The sequence below is a fragment of the Odocoileus virginianus genome, chromosome 24, assembly GCF_023699985.2.
Source record: "Odocoileus virginianus isolate 20LAN1187 ecotype Illinois chromosome 24, Ovbor_1.2, whole genome shotgun sequence".
Lineage (NCBI taxonomy): Eukaryota > Metazoa > Chordata > Mammalia > Artiodactyla > Cervidae > Odocoileus > Odocoileus virginianus.
In genome coordinates this window covers 40623498-40641176 of record NC_069697.1, presented here as the reverse complement: position 1 = coordinate 40641176, position 17679 = coordinate 40623498, and the positions used below count along the sequence as shown (strand labels likewise).

Below are 17679 nucleotides of genomic sequence, written 5' to 3'. Positions count from 1 at the left end.
ACTTCCTTAGCAAGATTAGGAGGGGAATATCAGAGAAAAACTTCAGGAACTGCAAATGGTACCCAAGTAGGTGTAAAACTTATGTAAATATTGATAGCCAGGAAACAGCTTTGACAAAGGTCCAGAGAATGTACAGAAAGGCTTGATAGATTGTCCCTTACTCTGTAAGCAGACCTCATTAGGTCCAGACCCCCCCATATTTGGGGCTGGCGCTACAAAATAAAAATTATCAAGCTATATTATCCCACCATCAAAGAAAAGAAAAACATTATCGTACTTATCCTAGATTTCCGTTAATAGGCAAATATGTCCCTGAGTTCCTTCTTAGATAAAACCTACAATTCTTTCTCAGTCCCTTGGAAATCCTGACCTTACCATATCTTTAAAGTGTAAGCATCCAAAGAGATAAATGCTGACTAAAGCAAACATGGGACTGGAAAAAAAAAGAGAGAAATTTTATAAAGAATAAGTAAATTGCTATTAGGTATTTCCATAATCTCCCTTGCCCTAGATTTTGTTCACAGCTTCCATAAGATTATCTATTAAAGACAAGTAAAAATCTTCAAAGTGCATTTCCAGAAGTGCTGGTAAAATGCTTCAGCCATATGAATGGGTAAACTTAACTTGTTCCATCTGCCAGAAACACTATTTAGATCCAGCTATTCTTTTATAATAATTATAAGAATATAACTATTCTTTTTGTTTTAATTTACAAATCATAGAAGTTTATTTCTCACGGTTCTGGAGGTTGGAAAGTCCAAGATCAGGGCACTGGCACTGTGAATTCTCCTACAGGTTCTCTTCCTGGTTGCAGCCAGGGCCTTGTTGCTGCTGCTCACGTGGTGGAAGGGTCTTTGCGGGGTCTGTTTTATGAGAATACTAATCCCATTCATGAAGGCTCCACCTTTATGACCTTAGAACTGCGCAAAGCCCTCATCTCCTAATATGTCATCTTTGGGGTTTTAGGATGTCAACATCTAAATTCGAGTGAATACAAACAATATAAATATTCTTTTATAAGTTCATCTCAAGGTTCAGTGGTAATGTTTTGAAATTTATTTCTAAAAGGGAGTTAGCTTCTTGCCCTAGAAATTTGCTGCCAGTAGATAATTGCTTAAATGAATATTCTTATGTTGCAGGATTAGTTCTCAAGAATTTTCAGTGTTCTGGGACTCTGTCAAGTGATCTTAATTAGGAGTTCTGGGTTATTGAGAAAAGGGGAAATCTATTAACAGGTCTTCCTTGATTTACTGTGGGGTTACATTCTGATAACCCATCATAAGTCAGAAATAACGTAAGTCAATAATGCATTCTATACACCTAACCTACCAAACATCATAGTTTTGCCCAGCATACCTTAAACCTCCCTGGGACACATTCATTAGCCTACAGTCAGGCAAAATCATCTGACACAAAGCCTGTTTTAGAATGAAGTGTTGAATATTTCATGCAGTATTGAATATGCTCTTGAAAGTAGAAGACAGAATGGTTGTCTGGGTACAGAATTGTTTTTAAGTATATTGGTTGCTTAGCCTTGTAAACAAAAAGCAACACGAGCCTGGGAAAAGATCACATTTCAAACTCCAGGTATATTTTCTACTGAATGCATACCACTTTTACACCATCATAAAGTTGAAAAACCATAAGCCATGTTGAAGTTGGCAGACCTTCTGTACTGTAACAGCAAATTCAGACACAGTGCATGCCATGTTCCAGGCATTATATTAAAAAGCTTAATATGTATTAACTCACTTAACTCCCCTTGAGAAAGGTATTGTCAACATTGTCATTTTACAGATGAGGAAACAGAAATTCACTGAAGTTCAGCAGCTTGCCCACAGCCCCTCTGGGAGTGAGTAAAAGGCCACCCTGCCTGTCCACCTGCTTTTCCTGTAGGCTCTACCCAATACTTCAGTAAAACTATCTATTAAAGGCCCATCAGAATGCCTCTAACAGGAAGTTCATCTGAAAGCAGGCCAGTTAGTAGAGTTGGGATCTCCGGGAAATGGAAGGACAGGCTTGATGTCAGAGTGCTGTTTCATCCTTTTGTTGTGGCTATTCACTTAGCATTCCATTTAAGTGGCTATACTAAGTTACATAGAAGGAGACGCCTACCTGTGTTTTTGTTTATAGGTTCTGTTGCGTGCAAGAGACTGACAGAGCAGATAATTAAACCTGGTGATCATTGTACTCATTGTTACTAGGGTAATTCCCTGGCTCCACCAGAAGAATAGCTTCAGGGAAAAGTCACAGTTCCCAGGAGCCACCAAATACTTGCAAAGGCTGAAGTTTTACTTCCTTACCAAGAAAGAGCCTCTCCAAAGAAACACGGGAAACTAAGTATGCAAATTCTTGAAAGTATACATTTGCCTAGTGTGAATCACTACTTGCTTAATTAGGTGCTTAGTTAAGAAAACAGCTTTGTATAAGGATGGGAGAGAAATAGGGACAGGAGGTGGTGGTGGAGATGGTGCTGGAAAGGAATGGGCAGGATAAATAACTGTTAGGACAAATGTATTGATTCTATCTACAGAGTTTTTTGGTTTTTAATTTTTATTGGTTTGGGAGTTTTGGAGGGTTTTTCAGGTTTTTGTGTCATTTTGGTTTGTTTTTTGGCAGATCTTTCTCTTTAATTCTACAAGGTAAGAATGACCAAGCAGAAGACAGACCCTCTGATCTTAGTGATAGTTTCCAAAGGTATTTGTTACTCACTTGGGGGCTGTTGAACTCTGAAATCTCCTCTTCTACTTTCTGAGAAAGGTGAGAATTCCATTTTTAAAAGTTTGCACACAGAAAACATCAGGATTCTGTAAACTTCATAAGGAGTTGGGTTTTGGCTTTGTGTCTGGGAGAGAGTTCCTTTATCCAGGAGAGCTGGTGTTGATCCTTCTAGGCAACAAGGCTTACCTTGGATGTTCCTCTGTCTTCAGCAGCCACAGGTCTGCTTGTGGCCCAGTGTGTGCTCCCTCCCCCCGTTTTAGCCACCCTGCGTGGACACGGGAGATTAATTAAACCCTGTGCAGCGCCTTTTCTATCAAGTTCTGCTTGAGAGAACATTCTGATTTTCAAGTGAGAAAATTTGTTTAAGTTCTAGTCATTCTGGAGCAGCACCCTGAGGTGTCTTGCCACAAGTTAGAATCCTTGAATTATGGGCTGGGAGGTGACAGCTTAAATTAGAATCTTTTTCTTGCATGTGTGATCTCTCAAGGAAAATGTTCCAAGTCCATGACTTCAAGGTAAAACTGAGCATGTCATTAAATGATGGAGGCTTAATAAAAAATGGAGGCTTCTCTTTGGGCTCAGTGGTAAAGAATTAGAGTCACTTGGACTTCAAGGAGATCCAACCAGTCCATCCTAAAGGAGATCAGTCCTGGGTGTTCATTGGAAGGACTGATGCTAGAGCTGAAACTCCAATATTTTGGCCACCTCATGTGAAGAGTTGACTCATTGGAAAAGACTGATGCTGGGAGGGATTGGGGGCAGGAGGAGAAGGGGACGACAGAGGATGAGATGACTGGATGGCATCACCGACTCGATGGACATGAGTTTGAGTGAACTCCAGGAGTTTGTGATGGACAGGGAGGCCTGGCATGCTGTGATCCACGGGGTCACAAAGAGTTGGACATGACTGAGTGACTGAACTGAACTGAACTGAAAGAATTAGCCTGCCGATGCAGGAGACGCAGGTTTGATCCCTGGGTCAGGAAGATTGCCTGGAGTAGGAATGGCAGCCCACTCCAGTGTTCTTGCGTGGGAAATGCCACAGACAGAGGTGCCTGGTGGGCTGTAGTTCATGGGGTCATGAAGGAGTCAGACATGACTTAGTGCCTGTAACAACAGCAACAATGAAAGATGCTTGTCTGAGAATTTACGCAGCAGCCTTAGAAATCCAGGAACTTGACTGTCATCCTTCAGAAAAGCCCAAGCCTCAGTGCCCTTGTTCCAGATAAATTTCCTGCAGGCATTTGTGTGTTTGGGGAGGGTACGTGCTTCAAGGAAGACAAGGCGCTAGTGTGCAGAGTGTGGGTGAGGCCAGAATGGTGTCCCTGTCCCTTGTGTCATTCCTGTCTCACCCTCATGCCATTATCCACCTCCAGCTTGCTTTTAAAATTTTTCTTCTTTTTCAAACAAGGCGAGCCAAGCAGAGGCACTGTGGTTCTTGGGGGATAAGTTGTTACAAAGCTCATAGTTGGGGAAGGGTGGTGTTTAAGATCTGTTAGATCATATTTCAAGACAAAAGAGAGATAATTACTCTATTTCTTTACGGACCATCTGCAGAACTACTGGAGGTACTGACTTTTAAAAAGAAGATTTTTTGATACTCCCCAAAGTTGATATTAAGCCCTGAGAATCTGCTACTTTAACAGGCACCCCATATTTTCTCAAATATTAACTGTAAATCTTAGAGCTCTGCAGAGTATTTCATAGACTGAAGGGATATATCCATGTGTACAATTCTCTAATCTTTAAAAAAAATTACTTCCATATTGAGAGTAATGGCCAGCCTGCAGAGAGACTCCGTATCCTGCCTCACTTAGCCCTGGAAAGGATTCAGTCCAGTTCAGTTGCTCAGTCATGTCCGACTCTTTGCAAACCCATGGACTGTAGCACGCCAGGCCTCCCTGTCCAATACCAATTCCTGGAGTCTACTCAAACTCATGTCCATTGAGTCAGTGATGCCATCCAACCATCTATCCTCTGTCCTCCCCTTCTCCTCCTGTCTTCAATCTTTACCAGCACCAGGGTCTTTTCAGATGAATCTGTTCTTCCAATCAGGTGGCCAAAGTATTGGAGTTTCAGCTTCAGCATCAGTCCTTTCAGTGAATATTCAGGACTGATTTCCTTTAGGGTAGACTGATTGGATCTCCTTGCAGTCCAAGGGACTCTCAAGAATCTTCTCCAACTCCACAGATCAAAAGAATCAATTCTTCGGCACTCAGCTTTCTTTATAGACTAACTCTCACATCCATACATGATCACTGGAAAAAGCTTTGACTAGACAGATCTTTGTTGGCAAAGTACTGTCTCTGCTTTTTAATATGCTATCTAGGTTGGTCATAACTTTTCTTCCAGGCAGTAAGCATTTTTTAATTTCATGGCTGCAATCACTATCTGCAGTGACTTTGGAGCCCCCCAAAATAAAGTCTGACACTGTTTTCACTGTTTCCCCATCTATTTGCCATGAAGTGATGGGACCAGATGCCATGATCTTAGTTTTCTGAATGTTGAGCTTTAAGCCAACATTTTCACTCTCCTCTTTCACTTTCATCAAGAGGCTCTTTAGTTCTTCTTTACTTTCTGCCATAAGGGTGGTGTCATCTGCATATCTGAGGTTATTGACATTTCTCCTGGCAATCTTGATTCCAGCTTGTGCTTCTTTCAGCCCAGCGTTTCTCATGATGTACTCTGCATATAAGTTAAATAAGCAGGGTGACAATATACAGCCTTGACGTACTCCTTTTCCTATTTGGAACCAGTCTGTTGTTCTATGTCCAGTTCTAACTGCTGCTTCCTGACCTGGTAAGCAAGAATGTGAAGTCGCTCAGTTGTGTCCGACCCTTTGGGACCCCGTGGACTGTAGCCCACCAGGCTCCTCTGTCCATGGGATTCCCCAGGCAAGAGTACTGGAGTGGGTTGCCATTTCCTTCTCCAGGGGATCTTCCCGACCCAGGGATCAAACCCGGGTCTCCCTCATTGCAGGCAGATGCTTTAACCTCTGAGCCACCAGGGAAGCAAGAATAGTTGGATATAAATGGTGTTTCTGGCAGATGGAACAAGTCAAGTTTACCCACTCAGATGGCTGAAGCCTTTTACCAATATTTGTGGGAAGACATTTTAAGGTTTTTACGTGTCTGTTTTTAACTTTTATTTTTAAATGGGGGAAAATTGCTTTACAATGTTGTGTTGGTTTCTGATGTACAACAGCAGAGATCAGCCATAATTATACATGTATCATCTCCCTCTTGAACTCAGAATTATTCTTCTCCACAGAAATTTTTAGTAAAAGGTGAAAGATTTATATGATAGGAAGAGAAAGAGAATGTTACTTGCCTTTAATAGATAACCTTATGGGGGCTGTGGATAAAATTTGTGGCAGTTACGGAAGTTACGGAAATATCAAGTAGCAGTTTGCTTTTTAAAATCTCTCTCTCTTTTTGTTTGGTTTTTTCCCCAGTCCCAAGGGTGCTTTAGCCAACCATATGGATGCTCTATTTCAAAGATATGATAAGATCAGTATCTCCAAGGGACTAAGAATCTTAACTTTTATCTAAGAAGGAAGTCAGGAACATATTTGCCTGTTATCAGAAATCTAGGGTAAGTACTATCATCTTTTTTATTTTCTTTAATAGCCTGTAGATTAATTCAATATTTTTTGTGTGTGAAGTGCCGTCCCCAAATACACAAAGGTCTGGACCTGGTGGGGTCTGCTTACAGAGTGACGGACAATAAATCAAGCCTTTCTGTACATTTCCCGGACTTCTGTCAAAGCAGTTTCCAGGCTATCAATATTTACATAAGTTTTATACTTGCAGTGCGCCATCTGCAGTTCTTGACATTTGTTCTCTGATCTTCCCCCTCTTAATCTTGTAGAAGCAATATAGGCCCCTTATAATGTCTTTATAAAGACAAACTTCCCTGAGACCCAGCGTAGTTAGTTAGACAAAGAAAATATTGCCTGTTACTTCATGTCTTAGGGTCCTAACTAGTTACTGAGGCAAGCCTGACAGACAACCTGCATCCCTCAAGTGGCAAAAATGAGAAGGAATGTTCTCACTGGTTACAAAAGTTCTCAGTACATGAAACAAGACTATGAGATTCTTGTTTGAACGTTTTTCATTCTTATGACAAATGAGAGAGACAAAGGAAACCATGACTCTTTCTGGGAGGCTAGGAATCAGTAGGTGCTGATGACCAAAAACAAATGAACAAGAGGCATGATTAAAGATCTATTTTCACAAATGTTTTTCTCTTGCCAGCGTGAATTTGGAAAGGAACAGAGAAGGAGAAATTTTTATCCTCTCTTGAGTGCACTACAGAGAGCTGGGAGACGGACATGGTAACAATCCTTACCTTCTGCTGGTCTGTTGTTGATTATCCCATATCTCAACTGCAGTTTGAGGAGAGAGGAGTGTTCTAGCCTTTCCCTGTCCATCCTCATCACTAGAAACTGTACAGGAAGAAACATGTTTCCTTTCACCATTTTAGAGTTTTTGTTTGGGTCTCTGTAACAAAAGATTAGCAAGAGAAAAGTAAACAAGTTCATTAACATGTACATCTCATATATACTTATGAGAAATACTAGTAGGCATAACTCAAAAACGTGGCTAGAACTTAGACTTACAGATTATCTTGACCAAAGAACAACATACTTTTAGAATAGCAACAAGACAGGAAAAGAATGCTAGGCTTCAAGGCTGGCAGATTGTGGGATGATAATAAATACATTTAAAACTAATGGAAGATGCTAGCTACTCAGTAAAGGTTGTTTTGTTGGGTCCTCTGGTGCTGTCTTGGGGCTGATGAGAGTCAAGGGTTGTTGGTTATTAATATCTGCACAAATTTATGTTCTGCTTTCAGGAAATTAGGAGAAGGGTGGAGAATTTTTCCTGGATTTGCTTCTTTTCAATTGCCTCAGCTCAAAATAATCCTTGTGCCAAAGGGGAAGATTTTTGGGTGGCATATATGGTTATCCTTCTGTAAGTTTTACTGTTAAGTTCTTTTGCTTTGCAATGACCCTTTATGTTCTAACATGGAAATGTAAAGTAAGGTATTGTCAGAAAGGAGTTAGGAATGTTGTTCTCATGAGCTTACTTATCATAGTAAAACATTGATTTATAAATTAAGAATTTACAATAGACACCAAAAAAGTTAGTAGAGGAATCTGGTTGAACAACATGGAGTGGCGCTACATGCCTATCAGAACACTGGGCAGGATGTCATGTTGTTCTGTGGAAAATATATATAAAATAATTTTAAGTGAAAAAGAAGACAACAGAGTGAAAGCACATAAAGAAATTTAATGAAAAAAAATTAATGAAATATTAGAGTTCATTTTCAGTTGGATAAAATATTCATTCAGTAATCTTTTTCTTTATAGTTACTCAAATTTGTAATAAAATAGGAGGAAGTTCTTCTTTGGGCTATAGTGCTAGTCCCAGTTCTTCCTGCAAGGTCATTAAGCAATCCCATTTTATCATTTTATTATTTTCATGCTGGCTAATACTTAGGATATCAGTATATTCCTTTAAACAGAAGGAAGAAAAGTTTGGTCAGTGGACCAAAACGCAGGCCCTGCTTTCCACATGTCACGAGGGTGGAGCCCCCAAACTAGTCAGAGAAGAGGGAAGTGAAAAGATGTTAAATACCAAGTGCAGCCTGGATATCTGGCTTGTCAGTCAACATGAAGGCTCTCCTTTTTCTGGGCCTTCTCCTCCTTTCTGTCACTGTTCAGGGCAAGAAATTTCAGAGGTGTGAGCTTGCCAGAACTCTGAAAAGACTTGGATTAGATGGCTCTAAGGGCGTCAGCCTGGTGAACTGTAAGTTAACTCTTCTTCCTCCTTCCAAACAGGTAGCCAGGTGTGGAACAGATACTAATAGAGGATGAATAATAAGAAAGAGATGTTGTGTAATAGACTTTCCTTATTTCTTTGAGGTTTTGTGCATTCACAGTGGTTAAAACATCAATGGTTCCTTTAGAATCGGATATACCAGGTGAAGGAATGAGGCATGGGAGGGTCAAATTCTATACCTTTCTAAGCATGCCAGGTACCGCTATACTCCTCTAGAGCCACTGAATTTGCCAGCTGGCATATGGAGGCTGACTATAAGATATATTTCAGCACCTGAGATATGTCTGTCAAGCCCTGGGTATTTGACTCTAGCCATTTCCAGTTTGGAACTTGAGTTCTGCAAGCCTGAGTGAGGCAGTATTTTTCTCATTTTTAATCCCCCTACCATGACGTTGAGCAAAGTTTTTAAAAAATTTCATTGAACTCTTAAAACAGGGGCAAAAGGAACCTATTTCCCCTCAATCAATATCTATATAAGGACCCATGAAATGCAGTATGAAATGACATTTTATTATTCTGACTCTAGTTGATGAATTATTTTTCATTTTCTTCCACAAAATTCAAGATGTGTCCGAAGGAAAAGTGACTCTGTATTTGAGTCCATATTTGTCAGTCATCACTGTATTTTTCAGATTGAATTCAGACATTTCTCCTCCATAACTATTTTTAAATGAATGAGTAACTGGCTAGAAGGATGGATGGATAACATAGTCTTTCCTATTCTATGACTCTTTTCAGTATTCTAATTTGATATCCAAATTCAACTTTAAGCATCATAAGAAATTATTTTTTCGCCCAGAAAAAAATACTTAAGAATGTTTTTCCCTAATAAAAGTATTTTTCCATTAGCATATGTATATGCCACTAATTGGGATTTCCAGATGGCTCAGTAAAAAGAAACCATCTGCTGATGCAGGAGACTCAAGAGACGTGGGTTCAAGACCTAGGTTGAGAGGAGGACATGGCTACCCACTCCAGTATTCTTGTGTGGAAAATCCCATGGACGGAGAGCCTGGCGGGCTACAGTCCATGGCGTTGCAAAGAGTCGGACATGACTGAAGAGACTTACCTCACACATATGCCGCCAATGACTGAATCCACTCAACTCTGTCGATTTTTCTATTCTAGGCTGAGTCTTACGTGAGGGATGGGAGCAGGGGAAAGATAATAGCAATGGAAGAAACATCTATTTTAATACTTTTGAAAATATGTTACTTGTTTCATTAGTATTAACAAATGTTTTGCTAACAAAAGCATTCTTTTAAGGGCCCTTTAACACGAAAGTGTTAAAATCTTTTACAAGTAAAATACATCTTTATACTTATAAAACAAGTTGTTAGTAAAGTAGAATTAAATAGAACTAATTATGCTGTGACGTATAAGTTATGTCATGTTGCTGTTTATTACTATTTTTTTCAGGGATGTGTTTGGCCAGATGGGAAAGCAATTACAACATACGTGCTACAAACTACACTCATGGAGACAAAAACACTGATTATGGGATATTTCAAATCAATAGCCACTGATGGTGTAATGATGGCAAAACCCCAAAAGCAATTAACGCCTGTCGTTTACCTGCAGCGGTAAGACAAGATAATGTGGAATGATGGCACAGGACCCCTCTGGCTATACCTGTTGGGTTATCCAAAAAGTCCGTTCAGGTTTTTCTGTAAACATCTTAGGGGAAAACTGGAATGATCCTTTAGGTCAAGAGTCAATAGAAATAAAAAGCTCTTGAAGGGCTCATCAGGGACCTAAAACAACTCCATCTTAACTTCTAGAAGCTCTTTACTTTGCTCTTCATAATTCCTCAAGTAAGAAATTAAAGAGCTGGTATCATAAAAGTTTGCTGTTTGCTAACATACAAAAGTTTCTGGAGTGACCTATCACTTCATCATAACTGGACTTGTTGGTGCTTTGTAAAGAACAATCCCATTCCTCCTACTTGCCTTGTTTGTGGAGGTTTAGGGATAATTTGGTTGTGTGGGAATTTGGTTTTTTTCCAATGTACCCTCCTTTATTGAAAAACAAAAGTATTAGTGGTTAACCAAAAAAGAGGAATATGTGTGGTCTTTTTAAAATGTAACTTTTACTTTATATTGTGAAATGCTTTAAATATTTGGAAAATTAGAAACATTAGCATAATAAACACTTTGCTCATTGTATAGTTTTACAGTTATTCACATTTTGTCATATTTGCTTCTTTTATGTATATCATATATATGGGATTGTTTGCTGAGTGATTTTAAACTGATTTAGAAACATTGTGACATTTCATTTCTAAATTCTTTGGTTTGCATCTTCAAAAAATCCAGTGCCTATATAAGGATAATCATTCTAACAAGCTAATTTACAGATTTGTGTAATTGGGGTGAAAAAAATATTCTATTGAGTTCCTTTTAAAGTAGAGACAACATATGAATCTTTAGTGCATGAAATATTGAAGAAATATTGCAAAACTGATAGTTATTTTTTTAAATATTCAAAATCCTAATAAAAAGATCAGTCTTTAGAATATGATTTTGTATCCAGTTAATTTATTTTATACAAATATTTTACATTATAGAATAACCTGTGATCACTGAATAGAAATTCTTACTACCAAGAGATGCACGAACACTGGTAACTTTTGGTATCTGTGTCTTCTTTCAGAATCTACATCACTCATGTAAATGAATTAAAGCTATATTATGCACATTTGTATCCACATATGAACATGTAAGCAATGGGTTTCAACATAGAAGAAATTGTACTAAATTTACAGCTTCACAATTTGCTCTTTATTACACAAGGCTATTTTTGTTAACAAATACCCATCTTTATTACTTTTTAAGATGAATAGACTTGTACTGTGTAGATATTCTATAATTTATCAATCCACTTCTTTTTTAACATTTTTTTGCCTATTTTTGGCCATGTGAAGTCTTGGTTGCCACAGGCAGGATCTTCATTGCCCCACGCAGGCTTCTCTCTGGTTGGGATGTGTAGGCTTAGTTGCCCTGCAGCATTTGACATCTTCCTTCCCCCACCAGGGATTGAAGCAGCATCCCCGGCTCTGGAAAGTGCACTCTTAACCACTGGGCCGCCAGAGAGTCCCTCAGTCTATCTCTTACTGTTAAGCACTTGGGCTGTTTCCATTTTCTCCTTTTATATTAACTGCTATGAAACATTTTCTACACACGTCTTTGGGTACATACCATGATTTCTTTAGGATAAATTTCCATTAGGAGAATTGCTGAGTAAAAAACTGCTAGACTGTTTCTGCTTGTTCGTTTTGTTTTTACACTGCCTAGTAAAGAGTCCCTTGTATCACATTAGTTAATAGTTCCTGAACATAAAATGACTTTGGTAAATGAGAAACAGAATGCTTTATTTCATACCAAAGGGGATGGAATGAAGAAAGAGTTTTCCTCCAACATTTGCAGATACACGGACTCTTAAAAAATAATATTAGTTGTTCTTTCCTCGGCCTAAGAGAAAGTTGACTGAACCTAAACTTAAACTGAAATTTCCATGAAGATTGTTTTCTTTTTCACCACTTCTTTTTCAGCTTTGCTGAAAGAGGACATCACTCAAGCTGTAGGAAGTGCAAAGAGGGATGTCAGAGATCCACAAGGTGTTAGAGCATGGTATGGTTTCTTTCCCCTTTCCAGTTTTACTGAGATGTAATTGACATAAAGCAGTGTAAAAGTTTAGGGTGTACAGCATACTGATTTGATTTATAGTCATCATGAAATAATTATCACAATAAGTTTAGTAAACATTGATTAACTCATACGGATACAAAGTTAGAGAAATAGAAGAAAAAAATTCTGTGTGGGATGAAAAGTCTTAAAATTTACTCTCAACATCCTTTATATACATATAACATATAGCAGTGTTAATTATATTTATCATGTTGTGTATTGTATTGTTGTGGTTGTTTAGTGGCTAAGCCGTGTCTAGTTCTTTTAGGACCCCATGGACTGTAGCCCACCGGGCTCCTCTATGCTTGGGATTTCCTAGGCAGGAACACTGGAGTAGGTTGCCATTTCCTCCTCCAGCGGGTCTTCCCGACCCAGGGATCAAACTCGTGTCTCAAGGACTGCAGCCACAATCTTCTGCCACTGGGCCACCAGGGAAGGTCTGTTGTACATCACATCCCTGCTATTATCTTATACCTGGAAGTCTGTAGTACCTTCCACTGCCTTTGTCCAGGTCCTCACCCCTCACCCCGCCCTCAAGCCCCACTCTAGCTAAGCACAAATCTGACCACTCTTCTATGAATTTCTTTGTACGTTTGTGTTTGAAATATAACGGACCTACAACACTGTGTAGATTAGTCTTTAGATCAAGACTAATCTTATTCGTCTTTAGTTCCTGTTATAGAGCACAGTGTGTGTTAAGCATGAAAGAGGAGAACTGATTCATCCTGCTGTGATGAGAGAAGTGAGGGAATATTCCCAAAGACCAGGGTAAAACTGCAGCTTGAGATTGATGCTAAACAGTGTATTACATTGAAACAATATTTTACCAGATTCAGAATCTTACTCTTTTACTACTCATTTTTTTTTAGGGAATTTCCAGAGGCTTTAAGATTCTCCACACAGTACTAATACCTTGTTATATCTTGAAATTAGTTTTGGATGAAGTAAATGTGGACTGCATTTGGCAGAGCTGGTGTGGACTGCACAAAACTCAACATTTGTGCTCAGCATTCTGTGCCCTAGTGAAGGCTTGGGGGAGATGTGAAGTCCTCAGTATACATATCTCCAGTTAAACAGCAATACTTGCAACTGTCTATAACTTGTATTTCCTATTGGTAAACTATTTTGTTCTCTCAAAGGACTTGAAGTACCTATAAGACAATGAAGATATGTTTCAGGCTTCTTACCATATGTTTCATCTTATTCTTCAGGGTGGCGTGGAGAAACAAGTGTCAAAACCAAGATTTCAGGAGTTATGTTCAGGGTTGCAGAGTGTAACAGTGGAGTTTTCACTTCAGCTCATTTTGTCTCTTTTTGATATTAAGGAAGCAATAGTTGGGTAAAAGGTTACACTACCACTCTTCAAACAAATAATGTTTTCATAGAAGCAGGAGCATGCAGTCTTTCTTCTAAGAGGCTTGATGTTTACCTCACATGTTTATTGTTTGATATTAGGTCTACAATATTTTTCAGCTTGCTAACAGAACTAATGCTGGTGAATATTTGTCTAAGATCTTCATTATCAAATGTATCTCTAGTACATTCAGTTCTTAGTCAAAGAAATAACCCAGACTTAATTTTGAATGATACAAGTATGCTCCAGTATTCAACAAAAATATAACAGAAGAATATCTTTAAACAAATTGATCTTAGGCAAAGTCCCACCTGTGTAGGCATGTGAATCTTCATCTGTTCAGTCAAAAGGAACAGAATGTCAAATGGCTAAAAATGAAAACAGCTCAAATTAAGAATTTTGTCTTCAACAGTGCGGCCTTTGGTTTAAATGTTTTAGTAGAAATGTTGCATTTACACAGCTTTTAAAAATAAACTCACAATTTATACATCAGCCTATTTTAGCCTTTGTGAAGAACTCATTTATGCATCTTGCTGATCCTGAAGGAATATAAAGAAGGATTAGATGAGCCGTTGATTTTCCTTAGTCTTATTAGCTTAAATTCATGCATTATGACTAAATTCAGAGGCAGATGAGTTTGCAAGCATTGAATAAATTGCTATTAAACAGATGTGACTTTATGTATGCTTTAAAATAATTCCTTTTTTCATTAAAAGCTTTGCAACTCATACCTTGTCTTGTCTTTGTTTAGAGCCATTTAATGTTTCTGAAGAAATACATATGCATATATTTGGGAAATAATGATCTGACACTTATTATTTCCTACATCCTCACCTGTACTGGAACAGCTGGATATTGCTAGAGAAATCCATAGCATGCTGACATATCTCACTTAATTAAAAAGAAAAACTTTTTTGGCCGCACTGTACAGCCTCTGGGATCTCAGTTCCTCAACCAGGAGTTGAACCCACCCCCTGAAGAGTGAAAGCACGGAGTCCTAACCATGGGTGTTTGTATTAGTCACTCTGTCTGGTCCACTCTTTGCAACCCCATGGACTATAGCCCGCCAAACTCCTACGTCCATGGAATTCTCCAGGCAAGAATACTGGAGTGGGTTGCCATTTCCTTCTCTAGGGCCTAACCATGGAACCACCAAGGCATACCCCTCACCTTAGATTCATGAACATAGATTTAAATGGGCCCTCAAGTCTGCCTAGTCATCTTAGTCACTTCTCTGCAATCCTTCTGTGTTGGTGTCCCCACTCTCCAAAGTGACGGTCACTATTTTCTTTTTCTTTTCTTTTTCTGTCACTATTTACTTCTCTCTTTTCAAAGTCCCAGCACACACCACTGGCCTTCTGCACCTGCACTCACTAGATGATCTAACCTCATTTTACACCGACAGAACAGAAGCAACTCATACACATTTTGACCCTCCCGGCCACCATAACAGAGTTCACGTCTTTCCCTGGGCCCACCTTCCCTTCCTTCCCCTTTATTACTAGGATGAAGGGCCTCTGCCCCTGCCGATGGCAGCGTCCCCACATGCAGTCCATCACCATACTGCCCCGGTAACCTTGCTTGTTACACAGAACTCTCCGTGGGCGCTACATAACCCTCCAACCACAGCATCATTCTCTGCTCCCTTTTCCAGTAACACTTCTGGGATGAGATATCTGTATTCACCCACTCCACGTCCTCACCTCCCTTTGTGTTTTCACTTCTTCTTAATCTGACTGCTGTCCTCACTCAGCTGAAAACGCTCAAACACGACTCCTCCCAGCATGCACTGGGGCCAGTTCTACTGATCACCTGATTTCTGTTCAATCTACTTGATCTCTCAGTAGCATTTCACAGAGCAAACCACTTCCTATTTCTGAAAACTCTTTCTTCCTCAGCTCTCCTCCTTTATATTGTCTCATTGATGGTTCCTACTCAGCCTTTCTTGGCTGGCTGTTTCTCTGCTGACTGATTTTTAAGTGCTGGAGTGTCCCAGGGCTCAAACCTGTAACCATTTGATACACGTTTTACTGATTCTTTTATTTATTCTTTTTGATGAAATATAACTTTCAAAAGAATAGAGTTTTCCCCACTTTTTAAAGAGACTGAAATAATCTCAATCTTTCCCCAAATTTGCAAATACAATACAACCTTTTATGTTTTCTGAACAGTTTGAGAATATACTGTCAACACGGTGCCGTGGCTCCGAACCCTTCGGAGTTTAACTCCTGCAGACCGTCCAAACACCATCCAAATCATGAGGTGAACACTGGCAAAATTAAGACCGCCTAGTCATCTGATCTATGCAACTTCATCGATTGTTCCATAAACCCTTAATTAAAAGGTTTAATGCAGAATCACATGTCATATGTGGTTGTTATGTTTTCTGTCGGGGTCCAGCGTCGGCAGGATCCAGGGGGTACCCTCAGGATGAACAGCTTCGGCGAGAGAGAGAGACGTGAGACCAGCCTAGATAGGGCCAAGTCTCAGGATGAACGGCGAGAGAGAGAGACGTGAGACCAGCCTAGATAGGGCCAAGTCTCAGGATGAACGGCGAGAGAGAGAGAGAGAGAGAGAGAGAGAGAGAGAGAGTGACCAGACGGGGGTGTTTGCAGGGTCTGGCAATGCTTTATATTTTACCGTAGCTTTTATACCCTAAGTTAGTACATTTCTAAGGGGAAGATAGTTTAACATTACATCAGCTTGTCCCTCACGAAACCAGGGTGTTTTCTGCATACTTCTTTGTTTATGAGAGTCTTGTATACTATCTTCCGGCCTTGGGGCCTATTAACATTTTATGCAAATCAGGTGAATGTAAACCTATTTTCTGTTTCTATGATGACCTTAACTGAAAGGTAGCAGTCTCATAGGGCAACAGTATAGAGTAGAAGTATAACCTTGTTAATATAAAAATTAATCCTTCTGCAGAAGTTGTCAGTTGCGTTTATCTAAGACGTTTACCCCACACTGACTCTGCGACTTTGGTGAGGCAGCCTCTGCCTAGCACTCCTGGGTGACAATTAGCAACCATCTCATTGTTACCACACTAGGGCTAAGCTCTTATTTCTCTAGATCTTTAACTATATTAACAATGGTTTCTAAAACACAACCTTAGCACATTAAAAGCAAAAACACAGCAAGCAAAACACAGAAAGCAAACGTCAACCCAATAACCACCTTTAGAATAATTTTTCTTATGTTTTCTAATAGGACTCCTTCACCCCTCAAAAAGGCTCTATGTCTATTAGGGCTTTTATATAATCAGGTTCTTTATGCTATTTTATGATTAGGGTATTATAAGCAATCATGCATATTAGTACCAAGGGCATAAATGCATTTGCTAAACAAACTAAAATACCAGCAAAGGAATTTAAATTAAAACACTCCTTTCACCCTGGATAATCTCATAAAATACCACCACCCGGGAAACTTATAGATTAAAGTTCTAAATTGATTCTTATTTGAGAAGAGATGGGGGAAGGCCTTCTGCCTGTGTCACAGAAATTAGGGAGTAGTCTATTGAAGCAAGCATCAGAAAGACAGATATCATCTTTAAGGTGAGTGCCGGGGGCAGCTTTTCGAAATCCCTGAAAACCTGATCTACCTTGCCTGTCAGGTTTTCTCCCTCATGACCTTGTCATGGGTAGGATCTCATGTGTTGGCTCCCGGCAGTTTTCCAGTTTCCTTCAGTCTAGATCACTTCATGCTTCCCATGACTTTTGTGACTTTAATCCTTTTGATGACCTCAACCACTGATGGTGTCAAATGGCCTAAGGTTTTTCTGATATTCTCTGGAGTAGATTAGGTTATGCATCTTTGGCAAGGATGCCACAGATGTGATATTGTGCACTTCTCATTGTGTCTCATTGTGTGTTTCAGGTGACATGCAGTTTTGAAATGTTCTGTTAAGGGTGATGTTCACATGATCATTTGATTAAGGTGATGTCTGCAAGTCACCTCCACTGTGAGGTCCTCGGGAGAGGATGAGGTACTTTGACCTCGGAGAAATTTGAGCAATTTTCTTCCTCATCAAAATGTCAGTTTTTACATGTACTTATTATATCAGTAT

The 17679-nt window shown here is 39.4% G+C and overlaps 2 pseudogenes; one reads left to right on the top strand and one right to left on the bottom strand.

The window, feature by feature from the left end:
• Positions 1 to 5939: 5939 nt before the first annotated feature.
• LOC139030978 (U5 spliceosomal RNA) lies at positions 5940 to 6044 on the bottom strand (annotated as a pseudogene).
• Positions 6045 to 8401: 2357 nt separating this feature from the next.
• On the top strand, positions 8402 to 13534 carry LOC110148166 (lysozyme C, milk isozyme-like; annotated as a pseudogene).
• Positions 13535 to 17679: the final 4145 nt, after the last annotated feature.